Source organism: Mustela erminea, chromosome 19, assembly GCF_009829155.1.
Source record: "Mustela erminea isolate mMusErm1 chromosome 19, mMusErm1.Pri, whole genome shotgun sequence".
Classification (NCBI taxonomy): Eukaryota; Metazoa; Chordata; class Mammalia; order Carnivora; family Mustelidae; genus Mustela; species Mustela erminea.
The window spans coordinates 19044263-19064506 of NC_045632.1; the positions used below are offsets into that span (position 1 = coordinate 19044263).

The following is a 20244-nucleotide window of genomic DNA, read 5'->3' on the forward strand; positions in this document are numbered from 1 at the left end:
CGCACGGTGGACCGGCCTTCTAGCGTCTTCCTCGCGGCGTCTTTTGGTTGTAACGGGGCTGTGTCAAATTGCGCTTCTGCTTCCAGCGCTGGGGAGAGGCCGCACTCAGAAGAGTCTTCCAGAATGAGCAGAGGACAGTGAGGAGGATAGGACCTAAATCCACGGTTTTGTATGAGCCCGACAGCACCTGTAACGGGGCTGTCCCTCTCGCCTGTCCGGCGCCTCCACACTAGCCCTTCGTTCCTGAGACACCCGCTGGGGACCTTGTTGAGCCTTTACACAGCGGAGACCGAGGTCCCTGGTCACCCGGCCCAGGGCTGGGGTGAGGGGTCGGCTGAGCCCGCTGGACGCGCTTGAGTCCCTGCTTCTCGCGGTCTCCCTCCGCCCATGAGGGGGTCATGGCGGCGCCGGAGCTGGTGAGTGGAGGGTCGCACAGGCTCACGCGCTGGGGTCCTCCCGGTTCAGCCCACAGTGATATTGACCCTGGGACTCTCTGATGAAGTTTTAGAATATAAATTAGGTTCAGTGGGGGTGGGGTCCAGAGCCAACCACGAAGAAAGAATTCTTGAGACATCTTTAGTGCAAAATGGGGTTTTAAATTAAAGCACAGAGACCGGACCTGTGGGCAGAAAGAGCTGTTGCCCCGGGGTCGTGAGGGGTGACAGGTTTTATTTGGTGGGGTTGTGGGATGTAAGGAAAAGGGAGGTTTCAATAAAACTTTCATATGCTGAAAGGACTTAAATATACCTGAGGCCCTGAGGCCTTCCCATTGTCTGGTTAAGGTGGTTTTTCCTCTCTAGCAAGGTATTTGCAGAAGGTTGGGAGATTCCTGGAAGAATGTCACACATGTCCCACCCAGGAGTGCGGGGTGGGAGGGAGGTTGCAGGATGTCAGCTTCTGCTTTGTCCTCAGCTTGCTTGCTCTTCCCTCATCATCGTCACCATTCCTTCTTAGTGTTCTTGGATCGGAAGGTTCTGGAGGAATATGGTGGTGGAGGGGGCTAGATTTAATCACTCCTAACCCAGGGTTCTGCACCCCGACCAGAGGTTAGAAGGGGAGGCCTGCATTTCTGCCTCTGACCTCAACTTGCCTTTCCGCGGCCATTGGCCTCTATTCCTCTGGGTCTAAAATTGGAATACTGTGTGTATTAACGATTATTCTCTCTCAGTTGAGGGAACCAGAGGGCTTATGTGTGTGACATGTGTCCTTCATTGCTCAGAGAGCAATCAGCCTGGGTGCGATTCTGAGGGGGACCAAGCTAGTCCTGCTCTGCTCTTAGGCTCACACCAGGGAGAGTCTGGCCTTTGGGCCTCCTTGCCACAGACCTCTACCCAGATGAAAGCTGGGAGAAGGGATGGGAGCTGCGTTTTTTGAACTGCTGCTTCTCCGATTGGTGTAGAAGGTCCCTGGGCAGGTGGGAACACAAGACAGTCACCAGATTGAAGTTTGCAGTTGCCATCTCTGTATTACAAGTGAAGCCCGGTTTGCAGCTTGCAGCAGTGAATCCATTTTCCTGTAGAACACATTTTCTTACTCAGGTTCCCCCACTTTCCAAAGGTTTGGATTTAGCCACTGGCTTTTAGGAGAGACTACATTATTAGTAAGACAAAACCAAAAATCCTCTTGGAGTTTCTTTTGGTTGGTGAGAACAGGTGCTAATATAAGTTTTTCCTAAAAGCAAAGTTAGCAGTAAGGGGGACCTTGAGAAAGTTGGAGGATACTTTTCACTTGACTGCATTTTGGCTTAGGGATGTTTTCCTAGGAACACTGTGCTTTCAGGTAGTGGGGGAGACCTGTCTTGAATAGTGAGTCCAATATTCATTATGGACAATATACAGGAATGCTGTGTCTCTTGGGTTGTAAACACAACAGGCCTGGAGTTACTCTCTAGCAAGTCCTCCCGTTCACTCGTCCTAGCTCTGACTACCTTTGGGACTTATGTTACTGATTGATATTTCCTCGGCTGGCCTGCTCCCCAACTTCACTCCAGCCTCAATCCAGTGTCCCCTGACAGAGGCCTTCCCTGGTTACCCCACCTAAGTCCCCTAATGTTCGCAATCAGTTCATTCTCTTTTGTTGTTTTTTGAGGTCTTAGGACCATATGACTTGATCTTGGTCATTTCTTTAATTTCTTGACGGGGACCCTTCCCCAGCCTCAGAGTGTGAGCTGCTGTTCTCTGCTCCATCTCCAGGCCTCGAACAGTGCTGGACCTGACCAGTGTCCAATAAGGGATTGAGGAATGAAAGATTTTTCCCTCTGGGACTATGTCATACTTAGACTAAATCTAAACCCCCCACCATGGCTGGACCCGAGGGACTGGGTGCAAATCTTGCCCCTTCTCATTAGACATACAACTCTGTTCCACTTGGCTTTGAGCCTCCGTTTGCTACTTGTGAATGGAGGTGATGGCGCTTACCTCATGGGTTTACTCTCTGCTCCTTACCGACTGCATTAGATGATCATGGTTTTGTGTCTTTCTCTAGTGGCTTCCTGCACAGGAGGCTTTGCTCTTCCACATCTTTTATTCTGTCAGAGGCACCATGTACCTCCCTCCTGAGCTCAGCACAGAGCTAGGTTCTTAGGAGATACTCAGGGGTTCAGACCTTAGGCCTTTCTGGACTTCTGCCGGAGGCCAACCAATAGGTTCACATCTCATCTAATAGATATATGGCCGCCCACCATCTCTGATTGATGTTCTAGGCTTTGGTGTTCTTTGAAGACATGGCTATAACCTTCACTGGGGAGGAATGGAGACATCTGGACCTAGCCCAGGGGACCTTATACCAGGAGGTGATGTGGGAGACATGTGGGCTTCTGGCCTCACTGGGTAAGGATTCAGTGCTCTCCTGAGTGGTACCCACAGGCTTTCATTCCACTCTTTCTCTCTAAGCATGGTTGATGAAGGTCTCTGGGACCCACCTTCTTGTCTCCCCACAGCCTCAGCATATTCTGTGCTAACCTCTTATTGGCCTTGCTGTGTGTGCAACAGGGATTATTGTATAAGAAACATAATTCTCAACATTTTTACCAAGTGTCCAGCATAAGCTGGCCTCAATCTGATGTCCTTATTCCAGATCTCCATAAGAACTAAAGTGATTGGTTCAGTTTGGTTGGGTCAAATGTCCTCACAGCCCATTTAGCAGGACCTGTGGGTAATAGGAAGTTCTCCAAGTGGGTGAATCAGACAAACAGGAAGATATTTGACATCAGTGCTCATGGTATTTTTCTAAGTGGCACAATCTCAACTAAATGGCTTTGGCCCCTGGTACCTGCACAATTGTCTCTTATTTCCTAAGGCCTGCGTCTTGCTTCTCTGCTGCTGAGGGAGATCATTTTAGAGAGTGTACGGACGTGTCATCAAATGGTGTTGATGGGCATCTAAGAAAGCTCTTCCTTTTTCCTTCCTCTTTCCTGCCTTCTGATTGTTGTTGGAAGAGTCTGGGCTTGGTACTGCATCTTTAGCTCTCCTGTGTCTGTTGGCCAATTTCCCTTTCAGAAAGAAGTGCTGTAGAACACACAGACTTAAGGAGGCACTGTGAGCTTCCTGGGCCCTGATACAGTTACTTTATTTTACTGTCTTTTTGTTTAGTTTTGTTGTTGTTGTTTAAAGATTTTATTTATTTATTTGACAGAGAGAGAGAGGGATCACAAGTAGGCAGAGAGGCAGGCAGAGAGTGAGGGGAAGCAGGCTTCCTGCTGAGCAGAGAGGTCAATGTGGGGCTCGATCCCAGGACCCTGAGACATGATCTGAGCCAAAGGCGGAGGTTTAACTCACTGAGCCACCCAGGTGCCCTGATTTTATTATCTCTTTATAGTAACCTTTGACTTAGCCCAAGTGACCAATATCTGTGAAGTGCTTAGAATAGAACTGGGAACATAGCAAGCATGACACATGTATTTATTATACGTACTAATCAGTAAATCCCAAATATTTTTGCACTGAAACCTGAAATGGCGAATTTTCCCAGAAATCTGAATACGAACTGATGGAGGCCCAAGGTCTCCCTTTTCCCAGACGTCCTGATGGTTATCTTGACGGGGCTCTCCCAGCCTCTTGTCCACATTGTCTCTCCCTGGAGGTCAGTCATCAGTGCAGTAAATGGTGGTAGAGACCACTGTGACTAGTTGTTGAAAGGAGATGCACAGGGAATAGTATTCTAGGTGGAGGGACTAACAGGCACCAAGTCCCAGTGGGGACAGGGATTCAGTTCCATGACAGATGAAGGAAGGCCTGATTTAACTTTGACACTCCCGGCTCCCTGAGCTCAGGGCCAGGCATCCGGCAGACACCAGTGACCATTCACTGTGGGACAGCTGGATGCATTCTGGCCTGCAGTACAGGATCTTCCAGTCTGAGTTTCTGAGGGTCCTGGTGCCTTAGTCACTGGTTTCTCTAGAATCCTCCTGTCTCTAAGTCTTCACATTTGGCAAAGTGGATTTAGAGTGTGTCCCAGGAAACCCCCTCATGCTGATTTCACCCCTGAAAGACGTAATGACTTTGCCTGATGAGAAGCCCTGAGGTGACGCTGACTCCTGGCCTGGCAGATGCCAATCGAGGCGTGTCTGTTCGCTTGGTCAAGGCCATCAGGCCGGTATCCTCGAAGTAGCCATGGGATGCTACAGCAGCAGGTAGCGGCAGGCCCCCACCTTCAGCTCTGTCTTCCCAACTTGGAGTAAAGGCTTGCTCTTCAGAGTGGGTAGCAGATTTAGGTCACGGCCAACTTCGGACATCTGACAGCAATAGATGCCGTTCAGCAGGTGATTTAGTCCAGTGTTTTTAGCCATCTTCCGGCCCTGGAATCACCTGGGGGGCTTTTCAGACTTCCTGTGTTCTGTCCCTATGCCAGAGATTTGGTTTGATTCGTTCTGTGTTCAAACCAGACATCTCCAGATAGTTCTGATCCACGGGGAGGTTGAATTCTACTGGCTTCATTAGGGAACACCTTCTGGAAAGAGAGTCGTTTCCTTTCTGGAGTTTCATGGTGGTGTGTGAAAGGTGTATACTCCTGTGTGCTCGAGACCTCCTTTTGTCCTTCCCTGCGTACCCACGTCCCAATTATCTCTCCATGCACAGGGAGTCCTGTTCCCAAAGCAGAGCTGATCTCCCTAGTGGAGCAGAGGCAGGAACTGTGGACAGTGACGAGAGGCCTCTCCAAAAGCGCCTACACAGGTAGGTGGCTGACAGCCTGGCAGGTGGGGATCCTGGCAACTGACAGACTCCCAGGAGATTACTGCTTCTGAAATTCCATGGGCAGGTTCTTTTCGTGGCCTTTCTGGTGTCTTGTTTGGTGACGTAGTAGTCCAGCCCTGTTGGCCCTTTCTTTCCATCCCATCACACTTTTCTTTATTAGGGTTAGGACATGGTATACTGATTAAGAAACAAGCTCTGAATGCTTGGCCACTCACCAGTCTCTTGACCCTGGGAAGTTGCATGATCTTGCTGTACGTTTGACATACAAGTTACACTATGTTAATTCTCTCCTGTAAAAGATGAACTCCAAAATCTAGGTGGGTCATCAGATAAGGAGTTTTTTTCTCATTCATGCCATGGTTATGGTGGATCAGCGGGGGAACTCCATACCACATATTTAGCCAGGGATCCAATGCATTCTTTTGCTTTAAGGATGCCCTGGCATCATCCCACTGGCCAAGAGGAGTAGGAGAGAAGGGGAGTACAGGTGGTCCCTACCTTAGAGTCATTCAGCTTTGGATTCTTCCACTTTACAGTGGTGTGAAAGCAGCATGCATTCAGTAGAAACTAGACTTTGAATTTTGAGTTTGGATCTTTTCCTGGGCTGGTGACATTGCAGCGTGATCGTCTCTCCTGATGATGGGCAGCGGCAGCGAGTCACAGCTCCCAGTCTGCCATGCGGTCGTGTTGGTGAACAGCCAGTGCACTTATACCTTTGTGTTTTTCACTTTCAGTGCAATAGTCAATATATGTATGAGATATCCAGCACTTTATTATGAAATAGTCTGTGTTTGATGATTTTCCCCAGCTGTAGGCTAATTGTAAATGTACAGAGCACGTTTCAGGTGGTCCAGGCTAAGCTCTGTCATGGGGTGGCTTAGGTGTACTGAATGCATTTGATGGATTTATCAGGATGGAACCCCCCCCATCAGAAGTCGAGGAAGATCTGTAGTCTATCCACTCGCGCAGGTATGTCACTTCCATTCACGTTCCATTGATAAGAGCTGGCCATTAGCCTGCATGTTGTGTCAAACTGGGAAATGAATCAGTTTTAGCAGTTTTTTAAGTGGAGTCTCTCAGGTTTTCTATAGTATCATGGTATCCGCAAATAGTGAAAGTTTTCCTTCTTCCTTACTGATTTGGATTCCTTTCATTTCTTTTGTTGTCTGATTGCTGTGGCTAGGACTTCTAGTCTATGTTGAATGAAAGTGGTAAGAGTGGACATCCCTGCCATGTTCCTGACTTTAGGGGAAAAGTTCTCAGTTTTTCCCCCATAAAGGATGATATTTGCTCTGGGTTTCTTATAGATGACCTTTATTGTATTGAGGTATGTTCCCTCTAAATATGTTTGTTGAGGGTTTTTATCATGAATAGGTGGTGTACTTTGTCAAAGGCTTTTGCTGTCTTTGTTGAAATGATCATATGCTTCTCATCCTTTCGCTTATTGATGTGCTATATCAGTGTGATCAATGAACCAAGTAAGAGAAAAGCTCTAAATGCTTGGCCACTTCCCATCACATTGATTGATTTACAAATGTTGAATGACTCTTGCAACTTAAGAATAAATCCCACTGGGGCACCTGGGTGGCTCAATGGGTTAAGCCTCTGCCTTCGGCTCAGATCATGATCCCAGGATCCTGGGATCAAGCCCCGCATCCGGCTCTCTGCTCAGCCAGGAGCCTGCTTCCCCCTCTTCCTCTGCCTGCCTCTCTGCCTGCTTGTGATCTCTCTCTTTCTGTGAAATAAATAAATAAAATCTTTATTAAAAAAAAAAAAGAATAAATCCCACTTAGTCATGGTGTTTTTTTTTTTAATGAGAAATTGAATTAGTGATTTATTTTTTAATCTTTTTTTCTTCCATGTTTTTATTTAAATTCCAGTTGCCTACAGTGTAATATTAGTTTCAGGTGTAGAATTTAGTGATTCATCACTTTACATACAACACCCATTGCTCATCACAAGTGCTCTTTGGTTTTTTTGTTTGTTTGTTTGTTTGTTTGTTTGTGGGACAGAGAGAGAGAGAGATCACAAGTAGGCAGAGAGGCAGAGAGAGAGGGGGAAGCAGGATCCCCGCTGAGCAGAGAGCCCGATATGGGGCTTGATTGCAGGACCCTGAGATCATGACCTGATCTGAAGGCAGAGGCTTAACCCACTGAGCCACCCAGGTGCCCCATAAGTGCCCTTTGTAATACCCCTCACCTATTTAACCCATTCTTGTGGCCCACCTCCTTTCCAGTAACCATCAGTTTGTTCTCTATAGCTAAAGAGTCTGTTTCTTGGTGTTCCTTCTTTTCGCCCCTATGTTCATTTGTCTTGTTTCTTAAATTCCACATGAATGAAGTCCTATGCTATTTGTCTTTCTCTGACTAGTTCACTTAGTAGTATACTCTCTAGCTCCAACCATGTCGTTGCAAATGGCAAGATTTCATTTCTTTTTATGGTTGAGTAAAATTCCATTGCATATATACAGCACATCTTCTTTATCTATTCCTCAGGTGATGGACATACAGGTTCTTTCCATGATTTGGCTGTTGTTGTCGTCCCCTGCCAGTGTTGTGTTGTTATTGATTTGTTCCTTTATGATTGTTACGAACTGTTTCATGGGTTTTGGTGCTCCTATGTTGATTGCATAAGCATTTACTATTGTTATATTTTCTTCTTGGACTGTTCCCTTTATTAAGATGGACACTTACTATATAGTGTCCATCTTTGTCATTTGTTAGTCTTTGTTTTAACGTGTCCAAAATAAATAGTGCTGCTCTGGCTTTCCTTTGGCATCCATTTGTATGATAGATGGTTCTCTGTCCTCCTCATTTTCTCTTCTTCCTCTCTCCCTCCCTCTCTCCCTCCCTTTCTTTCTTTCATTCTCTCCTTTCGTTTTCCCCTTCCTTCCTTCTCCCTTCCTTCCTTCCTTCCTCCCTCCCTCTCTCTCTTTCTCTCTCTTTCTTTAATGTAGGCTCCACACCAAGGCCAGAGCCCAATATGGGACTTGACCTCATGACCCTGAGATCAAGAACTGAACTGAGATCAGGAGTTGGAGGCTTCTAGAGGCGCGTGGGTGGCTCAGTGGGTTAAGCCTCTGCCTTTGGCTCAGGTCATGATCTCAGGTCCTGGAATCCAGCCCCGCATCGGGCTCTCTGCTCAGCAGGGAGCCTGCTTCCTTCTCTCTCTCTGCCTGCCTCTCTGCCTACTTGTGATCTCTCACTCTCTGTCAAATAAATAAATAAAATCTTAGAAACCTCCAACTCTTTTACTTTTTTTTAACAGACATATGAAAAAATGCTCAACATCACTCTACATCAGGGAAATACAAATCAAAACCACAATGAGATACCACCTCACACCAGTCAGAATAGCTAAAATTAACTCAGGAAACAACAGGTGTTAGCAAGGATGCAGAGAAAGGGGAACATGCTTACACTGTTAGTGGGAATACAAACTGGCAGCCACTCTGGAAAACAGTATGGAGGTCCCTCAAAAAGTTAAAAATAGGGCTACTCTATGACCAAGCAATTGCACTGCTAGGTATTCATCCAAAGGATACAAACATAGTGATTTGAAGGGGCACATGCACCCCAATGTTTATAGCAGCAGTGTCTACAATAGCCAAACTAAGGAAAGAGCCCAGATGTCCCCTGACAGGTGAATAGATAAAGAAGATGTGGTGTAAACACACACACAGAGGAATATTACTCAGCCATCAAAAAGAATGAAATCATGGGGTGCCGGGTGGCTCACTGGTTAAACCTCTGTCTTCAGCCCAGGTCATGGTCTCAGGGTCCTGGGATTGAGCCCCATGTTGGGCTCTCTGCTCAGCAGGGAGTCTGCTTCCTCCTCTCTCTCTGCCTGACTCTTCTGCCTACTTGTGATCTCTGTCTGTCAAATAAATAAATAAAATCTTAAAAAAAAAATGAAATCTTGCTATTCACAACACTATGGATGGAACTAAAGGGTATTATGCTAAGCAAAAGACAATTACCATATGATTTCATTCATATGTGGAATTTAAGAAACAAAACATAAACATAGGGAAAGGGAAAGAATAAAGTAAGATAAAAACAGAGAGGGAGGCAAACCATAAGAGACTCTTAACTGGGGCTCCTGGGTGGCTCAGTGTGTTGAGGCCTCTGCCTTCAGCTCGGGTCATGATCCCAGGATCCTGAGATCGAGCCCCACATCGGGCTCTCTGCTCAGCAGGGAGCCTGCTTCCTCCTCTCTCTGCCTGCCTCTCTGTCTACTTGTGATCCCTATCTGTCAAATAAATAAAATAAAATCTTTAAAAAAATAAAAAGAGAGAGAGAGAGACTCTTAACTATAGGAAACAACCTAAGGGTTCCTGGAGGGGAGGTTGGTGGGGGGACGGGGTAATTGGATGATGGGCATTAAGGAGGGCACTTGATATAATGTGCACTGGGTATTCTATGCAACTGATGAATCACTGCACTCTACCCCTGAAACTAATAATACACTGTACGTTAACTAAATTGAATTTGAGTAAAAAATTTTAAATGTCAGAGGCTTAACCAACTGAGCTATGCAGGCATCCCTCTGTCCTATCGCTTTCAATCTGCAGGTATCTTTCGGTCTAAAACGAGTCTCTTGTAGGCAGCATATAGATGGGTCTTGTTTTTATATCCATTCTTTCACCCTGTAACTTTTGATTGGCGTATTTAGTCCATTTACATTCAGAATAATTATTGGTGGATATATATTTACTACTATTTTATTACTTGTTTTGTGGTTGTTTCTGTAGTTTTTCTCTGATCCTTTTTGTCTTTTGCTCTTTCATGTTTTGCTGATTTTCTTGAATGATATATTTGGATTTCTTTCTCTTTATTCTTTGCATATTTATTAGTGCTTTTTGGTACATGGTTACCACCAGGTTTTTATATAACCTCTTCTGAATATAATAGTCTATATTAAGTTGATGGTCATTTAAGTTCAAACCTATGTTCTCCTCCCCTCCTCATGTTTTAGATATATATTATTATATTTTATAACCTGTTTTTGGTGATTTCCCTGACTGATTTTTTACAGAAATATTCATTTTTACTGTTTTTGTGTTTTTTACCTCAATACTGTCACTTTTGGTCTGCCCTTTCCCTAAAAGCATCCCTTTTAATATTTCTTGCAGAGCTGACTTGGTGTTCATAAACTCCCCTAGTTTGGGGGAAGCTTTTTATCTTCCTTCTATACTGAATGATAGCCATGCTGGATAGAGTATTTCTTGGCTGCAGGTTTTTCCCATTCAGCACTTTGAATATATCCTGCCACTTTCTTCTGGCTTGCAAAGTTTTTCTGAAAAACTCCCCTGCTAGCTTTATGGGGTTTCCTTTGTAAATTATTGACTCCCTTTTTTTTTTTTTTTCTTTATCACTATCACATTTTTTTTCTTTAACAGTGCATTTAATTTCACAGTATGTCTTGTTGTGCATCTCCTTTTGTTGATTTTGTTGGGGTTCTCTGTGCCTCCTGGATCTGGAGATCTATTTCCTTCCCCAGATTAAAGAAGTTTCCAACTATGATTTCTTCGTATAGATTTTCTGCTCTACTTTCTCTCTTCTTCTTCTTTTTCTTCTTCTTCTGGGACTTTTGTAATACAAATACTGTGTTTGATAGAGCAACTGAGTTCCCTAAGTCTGTTCTCGCTTTGCATTATTCTTTTCTCTCTTCTATTCAGCTTGATTACTTTCCATTACTCTGCCTTCTAGTTCAGTAATTCAATTCCTCTGCTTCTTCCGTCTTGCTGTTCATTACATCAAGTGTGTCTCTCATGGGGCACCTGGATGGTTCAGTTAAGCGTCTGCCTTCAGCTCAGGTCATGATCTCAGGAGTCAAGCCCCACACCCCACTCTCTGCTCAGCAGGGAGTCTGCTTCTCTCTCTCCCTCTGTGCGCACGCGCGCTCTCTCTCTCTCTCTCTCTGTCTCTCAAATAAGTAAATAAAGTCTTTTAAAAAAAAGTGTTTCTCTCATTTCATTTATCGTATCCTTTATCTTGCTGTTTTATTCCTTGTGTCTGTATTAAGGGTCTCATGCATGTCTTCCACTCTTTTCTTAAGTCCAGTGAGTATCCTTATAATCATTGCTTTAAGTTCTCTGTCAGGCATGTTACTTAATATCTTTTTGCTTAGATCTCTGGCTGTAGCCATGTCGTGTTCTTTCATCAGAGATAGATTTTTCTATCTCCTCACTTTGCTTCTCTATGTCTGTTTCTGTGTGTTAAGATAAGTCAGCTTAAAAAAAAAAAAAAAGGCTCTTAAAAGTAGTGACTCTATGAAGAGGTCCTGGAGTGCCCTGTTATGTGATGTCTCCTTGTTCAGAACCTTGGCCCTTCAGGAGAGTATCTGATGTGTGTTGCTTATGTCCTGCTGCTGTGTCGGAGTTACTTTTCCTTTCAGTGCTGTTGTCCACACTGACTCTGCCTGTTGTTGGCTATGCTTGTTCTCTGTGGTGTTAGTGGGACCCAGGAAGGCCAGCTCCTGGGAGTAGGGCCCACCTGGGAACTCAGGAGCAAGGTGGCCATATTAGCTAGATTGACCCTAGGCCACTAGTCCTAGGATCTAGGATCTCCTGAGGCCCTGCGGTGGCTGGGGGCACAAGGCTGAGCACAGCACACAACATTGGCTGGAGCAGGCAGCTCTGCGCAGTGCAGTGGTTGGGGTGTCTTGGTGGCTAGGTGTAGCACGTGGCAGCAGCTGGGCACTTGGTGGCTGGGCACAGTGCCCGCTGATGATGGGGAGTGTGTGGCTGGTCGTGGCCCATGAAGGTGGCTGGTGGGAGTGACCAGGCAGGGTGTGCAATGGCACCTGTGGGTGTTTGGCTAGGCAGAGCTTGCAGTGCTGGCTTGGGAGGTGTGGCTGGGTAAAACACAAGCGTGGCTGGGGGCACACAACTGGGTGTGGCACGGCAGATGTATGTGGCATGCATGGTGGCAGGTGTGTTCTCCATGGCTAGGCTGGGCGTTTGAGGCTTTTACAAATTTGCCCTGAGCCCAGGGCCTAGGCTGGCAGGCTTGGAATGGGCAAGTCCTCAAGAGAACTCATGGGTGTGGCACACTGCTAGTGGGTTAGGTAGCAAGGGTCTGTGCAGCCCTAACCCCGCAGGTGGCTCGGTGCTTATGCAGGGGTGGGAGGTGGGGAGGACAGTGGCATCTGCTAGCTCCCTTGTTTTTGGAGAAATCCCCCAACAGTCTCTGAAATCAGTATGAACAGATCTGTATCCTGTTTGCCCCTAGTGTTGTGTGAACTGCCATTTTAACTTTGCTCAATGCAGTCTGTTGTTTTTTTAAGGGCAGGGACCCAGCTGTCACTTGTCTTCCTGGCTCCTCTAGTGCTGAGTCAGCTGACCTCCAATTTCCAGGTTTCAAATCCCACTGATTTTACAAACTCACAGAAATCAGCCCCTCTGGTTTTTATTTGTTTGCTTGTTTATTTATTTTAAGATTGTATTTATTCATTAGAGAGAGAGAGTGCATGTGAGAGGGGAGGGCAGAGGGAGAAGCAGACTCCTGGCCAAGCAGGGAGCCGGATGTGGGACCCTGACTCTGGGATTTCAGGATCATGACCTGAGCCAAAGGTAGTCGCCCAACCAACCGAGCCACCCAGGCACCTGCCCTTCTGGTTTTTGAAGCCAAATGCTCTGGGGCTTAGAGTCTTCCTCATGTGAGCTCCCTGGGGTGAGGGCCTGTTTCTCCACCCTCTCCAAAAACACAGGTCTCTCCCTCCTTTAGACAGCCTCCCTGTGTTTTTCTGACCTTCCTAACCTTTCAGATGCAGCTTCTTGTCTGTATTTACTTGTGACATTTGTTCTGCCAGTCTTCACATCACTCTGTGGCTTAGTGACTTGCACATGGATACTGTCTCGTCGAAAACATGGGACAGGGTGAGCTCAGCACCCACCTAGTCCACCATCTTCCCAAGCTCCAGCCTTGGTGAAATTTTCTTATACTTCTTCATTCGCTTAGGTTCATAGTTTCCAACAATTTGGAAATGTTTCAGGCATTATTTCTTCCAATGATTTTCTGTCCCTCTACCTCTCTTTCAGTGCCTTCAGTGTTTTAATTCCATTGAAGTTGTCTCACTGCTCATTGATAATTTTTTTTTTCTCTCAGTTTCCTTTCAAATAGTTTCTACTGCTACATCACCCAGGTTCCTCAACTTTTCTTCTGCAAGAGTTCCTGCAACTTTTCTTTGCCCTTAGTCCCATCCACTGTATTTCACGCCGTAAATGTTAGCTTTCATCTCTTCTAGTTAGACTGGGGTCTTCCTTAGGTCTTTCATTTTCCTACTTAACATGTTCAGTCTTTCTCCTTGCTTCTAAGACATATGGAATACATTATTCTGTTTTAATGTCTTCTACTTTTACTTTTATTCTATTCCTATTTTAAGTGATTGGTTTTTCTTCTGATTTAGGTTATATTCTCTTGTTTCTGTATATCACCATTTACTTTTAAGTAGATGTCAGATATGATTTGTGAATATTTTTGCACTCTTACAAATATTTCAGTGGGGAGACTGGTATTCTGGCAAAAATTACATAAACAAATGTAAACTGACAACTTTAGCACTGCCTCTGAAAGGTGGGGTCCTCAGAAGGGCCATCAGGACTGCTCTCAATTCTCTGCATTTAGGCATCTGTGAATCTGTCTTCTAGTATGTCTCCCGGGGGCTCAAGTGATCGCTGATTAGCTTTCACGTTTTAGTAAAAGGAAATTTTTCAAAACATACAGCCTTTGAATAGTCATGAGTACTAGTCATCTGTGCATACTTCCTTCTGTTTGCTTTGGGTGTCTGTTGTGTCTGATATGTGGAAGTGTAACTAAATGGCTTACAGAACCGAGACCCTCAGCTCTCTCTCCATCCTGGTACTTCCAGGGAGTCCACCTTCAGCCTGGAAGCATAGGTTGAGGGTCCTCAAAAGGTTTGTAAAACAAAACAACAACAAGAAAGTGCCACCACAGAGAATCTGAACAATTTTAAAATAGCTCTGGGCCTTTGCTCCTGTGGGAAAACTAGTAGACCCTGCTGTAGAGGCTGGATTCCTACAAGGGTGCCTTCTAGAGGTGGTCCCTTACCCAGCATTTTTTCCCTTATTAATGACCCAGTTTGTCCCAGGGGCATGAAGAAGGTGCTCCTTTCTTTCCACATTCCATGTTGCTCTTAGGATGAAATCCAAACCCCTAATATGTCAGGAAAGATACCTTGGGCTCCACCCCCTCCCGTCTCTGCTTTGATTTATGTTCCCCCAATCCCCCAAACTACCTTAACACAATGGAACTTCTTTCCCTCCCTATAACCCAGCCTCTCCAGCTACTAGGCCTTTGTTCAGGTGTTCCTCTCTGCCAGGGACAATGTCCTGACAATCTGCGCTTATCCCAGGTTTCAGGGTGCTGATGTTGCTGGTCCAAGAGCCACACTGCAAACTACTGATTACTCCATTATTGTAAGAATTCACATATTTTCTGAGCATTTCCTGTATCTATGTCGTGGGCCTTTCAGTGTCTCAATTCTCCTAAGATTTACAATGAGGAAATGGGTTTGTATGTTCTATGGCAGTTCCAGAACGTAAGTCATTATATAATTAGCAACCTACAGTCATCAACGAATGGTTTTTTTTTTTCTCACATAACTATTGACTAATTATCAATGAGTAATCCTGTATGGGACTGTTATTCTTACAAAAATAATTTTTAAAGGAGAAATAAAACCACAAATAATTAAGCAGTTTGTTTACATGTCAGGACCCGCACCCTTCCAAAAAATCAGGTTCTTCTCAGTGTAATTGGTGAGTACTTACAGACATTGCCCTGTCTTTTCATGACATGTGCCATTCCAGTCTTAGTGTATAATTTCCATTAACTTGTTGACTGGTGGGTTCCAACAGAGATAAGATAGCTCAGTTCCAAGAGACAAAAGCAAGAAGGTGTGGTTTGTAGCACTCTAAAAATTACCATGAAATAGATATTATCTTATATGAGATTTGGATAATTTGCATGGGTTTCTCCCTTTCGCCTTCCTTATGTTAGAAACAAAGACATAACATCCAATTTCCCTAGACTAAGAAGGCTATGTATTATGTATTGAGGTTTTTGTTCTTTTTATTGTAGGATATATATAATAAAAAGTTTACCATTGGGCGCCTGGGTGGCTCAGTGGGTTAAGCCGCTGCCTTCGGCTCGGGTCATGATCTCAGGGTCCTGGGATCGAGTCCCATATCGGGCTCTCTGCTCAGCGGGGAGCCTGCTTCCTCCTCTCTCTCTCTCTCTGCCTGCTTCTCTGCCTACCTGTGATCTCTCTCTGTCAAATAAATAAATAAAATCTTTAAAAAAAAAAAAAAAAGTTCACCATTTTAACAGTTTTTAAATGTATGGTAGTATTAAGTACAGTCACACTGCTGTGCATCCCTCAGCACCATCCATTTCTAGAAATTTTTCATCATTGCAAACAGTAACTGTTCAATTAAACAATAGCTCCTCCTTCCAACCTGCCAGCAGTACCTTCTTATTCTACTTTCTTTTTATTTTATTTTATTTATTTATTTGACAGAGAGAGAGAGAGATCACAAATAGAGAGGCAGTCAGAGAGAGAGGGGGAAGCAGGCTCCCTGCTGAGCAGAGAGCCCGATGCGGGGCTCGATCCCAGGATCCTGGGATCACGACCCAAGGTGAAGGCAGATGCTTAACCAGCTGAGCCACCCAGGCACCCCCTTATTCTACTTTCTTATTCTACTTTATGTCTATGAATTTCCCTACTCTAGGTGCCCCATATAAATGGAATCGTACATTTATCCTTTTGTGTATGGCTTATCTCACTTATGTAATGTTTCCGAGGTTCATAAACATTGTAGTATGTATCAGAATTCTATTCCTTTCAAGGCTGAATAATATTCCATTGTATGTATATGCCACATTTTGTTTATCAGTTCATGTGTTGATGGATATTTGATTGTTTTTCATCATTTTTGGCTCTTGTGAATAATGCTGTCGCCATAAATATTGGTTATCAGTTACCTGTTTGAGTTCCTGCTTTCAATTCTTTTGAAGTGGAACTGCTGAAAAATATGGTAGTTCTATATTTAACCTCTTGAAGAATCAAAATACTGGTTTCCACAAGGGCTGTCCTATTTTACATTCCCATAAGCATTTCACAAAGCATTCATTTTCTCCACAGTGTCACGGACATTTATTTTTCCTTCTTAAAATTTCCCTGTTACAGCTATCTCCACAGTGATCCCACTGTGGTTTTGATTTGCATTTCCAATGACCAGTTATGTTGACCATTTTTCATGTGTTTAGTACCCATTTATATATCTTCTTTGGAGAAATGTCTGTTGCTAGTCTTTCCAGTATGTTCGCATCCTTTTTCATAAGGGATACTGGTTTTTAGTTTGTTTTGTTTTTCTTTCTTGGGGTATCTGTGTCTGATTTTAGTATTAGGGCAATTCAATAAAATGAGTTGGAAATGTTGCATTCTTCCCCTTAAATGGTCTTGGTGTCCTTGTTGAAAATTAATTGACCGTATATGTGAGGGTTTATTTCTAGGCTCTCTCTTCTATTCCATTGGTCTGTATGTCTGTCCTTATGTCACTGCCATACTATTACAACTAAAGTAGCACTGTAACAAATTGTGAAGTTGGGTAACGTGAGTCTTCCAACTTTATTCTTAGCATTGTTTTGGCTATTTGAGGCCCTTATGAATTTAGGGATTAGCTTTCCTGCTTCTGGGGAAGAAAAAAGTTGTTGGAATTTTAATTGCATTGAATCTGTGTATCTCTTTGGGTATACTGACATCTTAACAATGTTAAGTCTTTCTGTTTTCTTTTGAACATGGGCAATCTTTCCATTTATTTAGGTCATCTTTAATTTTCTCTAGCAGTGTGTTTTAGTTTTCAGCATACAAATATTTCACCTTGGTTAGATTTATTACTAAATATTTTCCCCTTGTGTTACTACTGTAAATGGAAGGAATTTCCTCCTTTCCTATTTGGATTGTTCATTTCTGTTCCATAAATACACAGTGGTTTTTATCATTGGCCTTACTGGGTTTTGTGATTTTTTTTTTGTGTGTGTGAATCCTTTTAAATATAGGATCATGTCAGCTGTAAAAACATAGTTTTACAATTTCCTCTCCATTGTGGATGTCCTTTATTTTCTTTTCTTGCCTTATAGCTCTGGGATAGAACTTCAAGTACAGTGCTGAACAGTAACTGTGAAAGCAAGTCTTCTGTCTTTTTCTGACTTCATAGGAAAAGCTTTCAGTCTTTAACCACTGAAGATAATGTTAACTGTAGTTTTTTCCATATATACCTTTATCATGTTGAGGAATTCCCCCTCTGTTCCTAGTTTTCTGAGCATTTTTATCATGAAAGTTACTGGATTTTGTTAAATACCTTTTCTACATAAATTAAGATGATTATGTGAGTCTTTTCATTTTAATAATGGGGTGGATTACTTTGGTTGATTTCCTTCTCACTCTTGGATTCCTGGAGTAAATTCTACTTGGTCATGGTGAATAATTTAATACACTGTTGGTTTCTATTTGCTAATATTTTGTTGAGGACTTTTGCATCTATATTCACAAAGAACATTGACCTGTAATTTTCTTTTCATTGTGATTTGGTATCCGAATAATGTTGGCCTCATAGAATAAGTTAGGGAGTGTTTCTTCCTCTTAATTTTTTGGAAGCCTGAGAAGGATTCCTGTTCATTCTTCATTAAATGTTTAGTGGAATTCACTTGTACAGTATCTGGTCTAGGACTTTCTTTGTTGGGGGGTTTTCGATTATTGATTCAGTCTCCTTACTTTTTGTAGATCTGTTGAAATATTGTATTTCTTTGAGTCAACTTAGGTAAGTTCTGTGTTGCAAGGATTTTGTCCATTTCTGTTTCGTTATCTAATTTGTTGGTGTACTAATATTACACTCTATGTTAACTGACTGGAATTTAAGTAAAAATTTGGAGAAAAAAATAATTTGTAGGTGTACAGTTGGGTGTTTTTGTTTTTTTGAGAGAGCACACACGAATGATGGGGGAGGGGTTGAAGGAGAGAGAGAGAATCTTAAAGCAGGCTCCACGCCCAGCATGGAACCTGACAAGGGGCTTGAGATCATGACTTTGAGCCAAAATTAGGTAGACATAACCAGGTGAGCAACCCAGGCACCCCTACGGTTGTTCTTAATATTGTCTTATCTTTTTTACCTCTGTAAGGTTGGTAGTAATATCTCCATATTCAATTGTGGTTTTAGTTATTTGTGTTTTCTTTTTTCTCTTTGTCAGGTAAAGGTCTGACAATTTTGTTGATCTTTTCAAAGAGCCAACTTGTGGTTTCATTGATTTTCTCTGTGTCTTTCTATTTTTTATTTGATTTATCACAACTTTGTTTTCTTTATTATTTCCTTCTTCTATACATTTTTGTTTAATTTGTCCTTTTTTTTTAGTTCCTGAGGGTGTAAAGTTATGTTACTGATTCAAGATATCTTCTCATGTAGGCAATTTATGTTGTAAGTTTCCCTTTTAGCTCTGTTTTTTTCATATGCCATTTTAGTATGCTGTGTTTTCATTAGTCTTTCCTGATTAATATTTTCTGATTTGTGATTTAGTCTTTGGCCCAGTGATTGTTTTCTTAGTCCATATAGGCTGCTATAACAAAATACCAGAGATAAGCTACCCAGTAGCTTATAAGCAGCATAAATTTATTTTTCATAGTTCTTGAGGGTGGAAGTCTGAGATCAGGGTGCCAGCATTGTCAGGCTCTCTTTGAGGTTGCAGACTGCTTTTGTATCCTCACAGGGCAGAAGGGGCTAAAGAGTTCTGTGGGATCTCTTTTATAAGAGCACTAATCCCTGGGGCGCCTGGGTGGCTCAGTGGGTTCCTCCTGTCTCCCTGCCTGCTTCTCTGCCTACTTGTGATCTCTGTCAAATAAATAAATAAAATCTTTTTATTTTTTTTAAGATTTTATATATTTATTTGACAGACAGAGATCACAAGTGGGCAGAGAGGCAGGCAGAGAAAGAGAAGGAAGCAGGCTCCCCGTTGAGCAGAGAGCCCGATGCGGGGCTCAATCCCAGGACCCTGAGATCATGACCTGAGCCGAAGGCAGAGGCTTTAACCCACTGAGCCATCCAGGCGCCCCAATAAATAAAATCTTTAAAAAGAAAAAAAAAAAAAAAGAGCACTAATCCCATTCATGAGGGTTCCACCATTGTGACCTAAGCACCTCTCAAAAGACCCATCTTTTAATACTATCACAATGGGTAGTAGGACTTCAACATAGGAACTTGGGGAGGACACATTCAGGCCATAGCAATTGTTTAAGAGTGCATAGTTTAATTTCTTCATGTTTGTCCACTTTGCCTTATTAATTTTTAACTTCCTCCTGTTGTGGTCAAGGAAGTTGCTTTGTATATCTGTTAAATCTATTGATACTTGTTTTATGGGCTAATAAATAAATCCATCATGAAAAATTTGCTGAGTACAATTGAGAAGAATGTGTATTTTGCAGTTTTGGGGTGGAATATTGTTATTTGTCTTAGATATAGTTGGTTTGTTACGTTGTTCGATTCCTTTATTCCTTTATATATCACTGGTGTTGTTGTATCTTTTTCCTATGAACACTTTATTAGTATATAATAACCTTGTCATTTGTAACCTTTCAGATTTAAAGTCTGTTTTGTCTGATATTAATATTGGAGGCACCACAGCTCTGTTCTGATTACTATTTGCATAAAAGAGCTTTTCCACTCTGTCTTTTAACATATTTATGTCTTTGGATCTACTGTGACTCACTTGTAGACAGCATTTGCTTGGATCATTTTTAAATCCATTCTGCCAATCTTTTATTGGAGAATTTAATCCATTTACATTAAAAGTAATTACAGGAAAGGAGGAATTTCTGCCTTTTTGCTCTTGATTTTCTGTATGTCTTACAGCTTTTTGAGTCCTCATTTCCTCCATTGGTGTCTGAGGAAGCCTGGGTGACAACAAAAGGGAACTTTGTAAGGTGGGCATTAGTTCCTCTGCAGATGAACTTGGTAATAAGGGAGATAAAGAGACAT

At 43.0% G+C, this 20244-nt stretch overlaps 1 long non-coding RNA gene across 2 annotated transcripts in view; it reads left to right on the forward strand.

Annotated features, from left to right (window-relative positions):
- LOC116579235 overlaps positions 1-20244 on the forward strand; it is a 25999-nt gene continuing 5755 nt past the window's right edge. For both annotated transcript variants that reach the window (XR_004281179.1, XR_004281180.1), the window contains exon 1: positions 1-416. This is a non-coding gene — a long non-coding RNA (uncharacterized LOC116579235). The remainder of the gene's footprint in view (positions 417-20244) is intronic.